Raw genomic sequence first — 6,000 nt, 5'->3', positions numbered from 1 at the left:
CTTAATTGCTGGTCTAGTCACAGCCATTCTTGAGGCCCACTTTCTCCATGAAGTATTTTTTATATCCTATGATCCCAAGCACTTTATTTCTTTAGTTCTCAACAGTATCCCCAAATTACCAGCCTGCATCTATCATCCTGCATTTATTGCAGGTTTTTTTTCTTTTCTTTTAGATGGTGTCTGGCTCTGTTGCCCAAGCTGAAGTGTGTTGGTGCCATCTTGGGTCACTGCAACTTCCACCTCCCAGTCACAAGTGATTCTTCTGCCTCAGCCTCAAGGTTAGTTGAGATTACAAGCACCCACAACCACACCTGGCTAATTTTTGTATTTTTAGTAGAGATGAGGTTTCACCATGTAGGCCAGGGTGGTCTCAACTCCTGATCTCAAGTTATCCGCCTGCCTTGGCCTCCCAAAGTGCTAGTATTACAGGCATGAACCACTGCACCTGGCCCATTTATTGCAAGTTTTTGAGAGCACTACTATATTTATTGTTCTTCCACAGCATAGATCTGTGCCAAATACAGAATAAGTTTCCAGGTATTTGTTGAAGTCAGAAGTGAAAATAAGAAGACACCAATTGAATAATAACTAAACAAGAACACATTCAAGTTAATACCAGCTGACAAACAAGGTCGTCAAAGTATTATCAGAATACCTAATAACTGCTACCTGGGCTTTATATACTTGGCCACAGTTTCCATTATTCAGAATTGCAGAATCCTGCCTTCCCTATACTCCAAAATATGTGAATAAATCATGCAGTGGACAATGGCAGAAGTATAAGAAAGTATATGTCTTTCCCATACTGAAACTGCTATTTGTCATATTCTTTTTTTCGCTCTCTCTCTCTCACCCAGGCTGGAGTGCAGTGGCATGATGGCACCTCACTGAGAACCTCCACCTCCAGAGTTCAAGTGATTCTGGTACCTCAGCCTCCCAAATAGCTGGGACTACAAGTGTGTGTCACCTTGCCCCACTCATTTTTGTATTTTTAGTAGAGATGGGGTTTTACCATGTTAGCTTGGCTGGTCTCGAACTCCTGACCTCAGGTGATCCACCCACCTCAACCTTCCAAAGTGCTAGGTTTACAGGCATGAGCCTGAGTTTCTTATATACTTTGGATGTTAACCTCTTATCAGATATGTGGTTTACAAATATTTTCTCCCATTCTTTTGGTTGTGTCTTCACTCTGTTGATTTTTTTTTCTTTCTTTCTTTCTTTCCTGTGCAGAAGCTATTTAGTTTGATGTAATTCCATTTATATATTTTTGTAACCTGTGCTTTTGGAGTCATATCCAAAAAATCCTTGCCAATATCATGGAGCATTTCACCTAAGTTTTCTTTTAGTAGTTTTTTAGTTTCAGGTCTTACATTTAAGTTTGCAATACATTTTGAGTTGATGTTTCGATATGATGTGAGACAAAGTTCTGATTTCATTCTACCGTATGTAGTTATTCAGTTTTCTCAGCAACATGTATTGAAGAGACTGCCCTTTCCCCGTTGTGTATTCTTGGCACTTTTGTCAAAAATCAATTGACCATAAATGTATTGGTTTAGTTCTGGGCTCTATTTTGTTCTGCTGGTATGTCTGATTTCATGTGTCAACCTCAAAAATCTGAGACAGGTCTCAGTGAATTCAGAAAGTTTATTTTGCAAAGGTTGAAAATGTGCGCCTGTGATACAGCCTCAGGAGGTCCTGATGACATGTGCCCAAGGTGGTGGGGGCATAGCTGGTTTTTTTTTTTTTTTTTTTTTTTGAGACAGAGTCTCGCTCTGTTGCCTAGGCTGGAGTGCAGTGGTGCAATCTTGGTTCACCACAACCTCTGCCTCCCAGGTTCAAGCAGTTCTCTGCCTCAGCCTTCCAAGTAGCTTGGATTACAGGCTCCCACCACTTGCCCGGCTAATTTTTGTATCTTTAGTAGAGACAGGGTTTCACTATCTTTACCAGGCTGATCTTGAACTCCCGACCTTGTGATCCACCCGCCTCAACCTCCCAAAGTCTGGGATTACAGGCATAAGCCACCACACCTGGCCAGTTTTATACATTTTAGGGAGACATAAGACATTAATCAATATATGTAAGACATACATTGATTGGTTCCATCAGGAAAGGTGGGACCACTCAAGCACAGAGGGTGCTTTCAGGTCACAGGTAGGTGAGAGACAAATGGTTGCATTTTTTTTTTGAGTTTCTGATTAGCCTTTCCAAAGGAGGCAATCAGATATGCATTTATCTCAGTGAGCAGAGGGATGACTTTGAATCGAATGGGAGGCAAGCTTGCCCTAAACAGTTTTCAGCTTGACTTTTCCCTTTAGTTTAGTGATTTTTGGGTCTCTAAGATTTATTTTACTTTCACATTTCCCCCCTTTTCTTTTTTTAAAATATTTTGGAGAAAGCATTTTAGAAGAAAGTGAGTCCCTGGTCTCAGGTTTTCTCTGATCATTCACGACTAGGATGGTTTACTCCTAGATGTGCAGGTCCTGAGTTAAGAAAACTCATTTTTAGCAGGTTGAGAATTCTCATGTTCTATGAAGAGAAAACCGGGAGAAAAAGGGAGAAAAACAACAACAAACAAAAGAACAATCCTGGAAAATCAGTATAGACCACATTACTCTGAAGTCTGTACATCAGTAGGCAGGTATGAAAGTGGCTTATGTATGTAAATAGGTTGCTGTTACTTTCTTCTGACATTAAGTTGTCCAGATTCATTTTGCAGGGCTTTAAGAAATCACATCTTAGTTTTCAGTGATTTTAAATTAGGAAAAATGTGGCAAAAAAGGAAAAGAAAGAAGAAAAGTATTGAAAACATTATTTTGGAGACCAGTAACCAGGAAAAATTAGAATTCAGTTCAAACTGTTGAAAATAATAAAAATTGAAAACAAGCAAGACTAGAATCTGAGAACAGGTGTACTATAGTTTTTGAAACATAATTTTTCTCTCCTAGTTTCCCATTTTTACTAAAGACAAATCATGATAGGACCAATTTGGCTTATTATACTTGGCCAGATTATTTGTATAAAGTGCAGCAAGAATAATGATTTTTTCAATAGGTTTTTAAAATTGGCTTTGATGGAACTTTTTCATAGAAGGAATCTCAGATAAGACTTTTTAAAGCCAAGCACAGCCATGGATTTGTACCATCAAATACTCACGAATTGTGTGAATTCTCCTCTTGAGATTTTAAAATAACTTGGGGCCCTGAGCCTGTCAGAAAATGACAGTCTCTACTTACTACAGGTCAGGAGCCCTGTGCAGGGACTGTGTAGATGAGGTGTGGGCCAGTTTTCTCAAGGAGCTTTTATTGGCTCTGTATGTCAAGTTTGATTCCTTAAAGGAAAGTATACCATTCAAGTCAAAGCCTTGGTAAAATAACCAGATTCTCAAATTGTGTCCTGTTACAAATGAAAACAGATTCTTACTCTGCGTATGCAATAGCTATATTGCCAATAAGTTAAGAATATTCACAAATAACTTCCAAATTCTGGAGAAATCAGGTAGAGAGAAACAAATATGTTCCAGATTTTGTTCATAGGTGTATACTTAATTGTTAAAAGCTGTCAATAGTTCAAAAGAAAGGTTTCTTTGACTGAAAAAACAGAACAAAGGATCAGCAACATTTTAAGTAAAAAGGTCAAAAAGATTACTTCAGTCTTCTATTAGTTCAGTCCATGCAGTTAATTTTTGTTTTGCTTGATATTCATGAGCATTTCAGCTCTCTGAGTCCTGAAAGTTTTTCCTCTATTCCGATGTCACAGCCTCCAAAGTTATCAGAAACTTGCATTGAGGAGCACCTATTCAGAGTTTTATAGCTGATTATAAAACCACCTTCTAAAGAGGACCAAAACAACAATTGTCCATGGATGACAAAAAATTTTAGAGCAGTCGTAGTCAAAGACACAATTGACAAGAAAACTTGTTACCTCTGTGGCACACTAACATAATCATAATTATTACTGATAACGTACACTAAGTCCTATCAGAATTATAGGATTTTTTCATAATTTTGGAACACATCAATAATATATTTATACAAATATAGCCCAAAGAAAACCAAATAGCATTTCATATTTGATAATGTTTCCTGTATAATTTTTGTACCAAAAAAACCCCATATATGTCATTTTTGGACTTTAGGGAACTTCATACCTTAAAGGATTCATTAGGTCAGAAAAAGACATAATTTATAATTTCACTTTGGAAAGTTTGTCAAATATCAAAGGTTTAAACACTCAATATTACAAAATGAGATTACAGGTCATTGTAAAATATGTTATTCATTTAACTGAAGTGATAACATAAGGATTTCAAAAAAGGGTGAAAACCTTCATTCTTTCAGAGAGGAGACTTAATTTTCCAAATAAGCCCTAATAAAAACAGGATGAAGCCAATTAGATTTGTTTTTCAAAATTTTATAAACAATCTATAAAATTTTAATGTTAACCATAAGATATAACTTCCATAAGCTTTTTATATAACTGACTCCCTTATAACCTTTATTAGGGAGTCAGTTAATGCTTTAAGAAAACCTTGTTAATCTGACACAGGGGCCTATATGCTGGTCTTGCATTTGTGTATCTTTGACATTAGAGAAACTGAACTATTTTATCTCTCAAAATCAGCCCATACAATCTCACATGCCCACCTCTTCCTTGATAGTCTCTTGGTCTTGAGGAGTTGAATAGCTTTCATTTCTGTAGTTTGAAGTGTAGTTTATTTTGACTGGCATCTTTTACCAGGCCTGAAGATGAGGCTTTAATTGCTGTCAGTTTTTAAGATTTAGTGGGACTTGGTGTCCTTTTTAGACCCAGGAGTCAAGGCCTTATAAATCAATGTCACAAGGACTGTAAAAGCACATACAGAAAGATATATGGATGTAATAAATTTAATTTAAAAAGTTGTTTTAATCTCAGTTTTTTCCTAAGCAAAGCAAAACTTAGTAATAATGGCATAGGAATTGTTTCAATAAATCATAAAATCTGTTAGGCCAGTTACCAAAAGGCAAAAGAAAACACCTTCCTCACTGCACTGAATATTACGTTGGAAGAAAACATTTTGTTTAGACCTTAAGAAAATATTGTTAGCATCAGACCTCAACAAAGAGAACTTGAAAAAAACATATATGAGCTGAAAATGAGTTGAAGGAGGGCATTACTATTTCAGAAGGGAGAGAAAACAAAAAAATGGTGAGGTGCAATAAAAGTTGAACTTTGGGTTAAAAAAATTAAAATATATTATAATCTATTAAGAGTAAATCAATCCCTTAGGAAAATTTCATTGTTTGAAGCAATTATTTAATATGTAAGTGTTGTTTTTTGCATCAAGCCCAATCTCTAGAAAGATCACTATAATTTCCTTTTAATTATAGACAACTTGATCATATAAAAGTTTTTTTTTTTTTTTTTTTTTTTTTTTTTTTTTTTTTTTTTTGACAGAGTCTCATTCTGTTGCCCAGGCTGAAGTGCAGTGATGTGATCTCAGCTCACTGCAACTGCAACATCTGCCTCCCAGGTTCAAGTGATTCTCCTGCCTCAGCCTCCCGAAAAGGTGGGATGACAGGTGTGCACCACCATGCCTGGCTAATTTTTGTATTTTTATTAGAGACAGGGTTTTGCCATGTTGGCCAGACTGGTCTCCAACTCCTGACCTCAGGTGATCTGCCCACCTTGGCCTCCCGAAGTGCTGGGATTACAGACATGAGCCACTTGCCTGGCCTCTTTCTTTTTTTCTCTTTTTGGGAAATAAATCTTCTTATTGTGACTTACACAGACTGTTCATGACTTGGACTTTCTGGTGTGTTCTAAACATCCCTCTTTCTTTAAATTTTTTTTTTTTTTGAGACAGAGTCTCGCTCTGTCGCCCAGGCTGGAGTGCAATGGTGTAATCTTGGCTTCCTGCAACCTCCGCCTCCCAAGTTCAAGCGATTCTCCTGCCTCAGCCTCCTGAGCAGCTGGGACTACAGGCACGCACCACCACACTCAGCTAATTTTTGTATTTTTAGT

Source organism: Macaca fascicularis, chromosome 10 (assembly GCF_037993035.2).
Source record: "Macaca fascicularis isolate 582-1 chromosome 10, T2T-MFA8v1.1".
NCBI lineage: Eukaryota > Metazoa > Chordata > Mammalia > Primates > Cercopithecidae > Macaca > Macaca fascicularis.
This window is presented reverse-complemented; position numbering follows the sequence as displayed.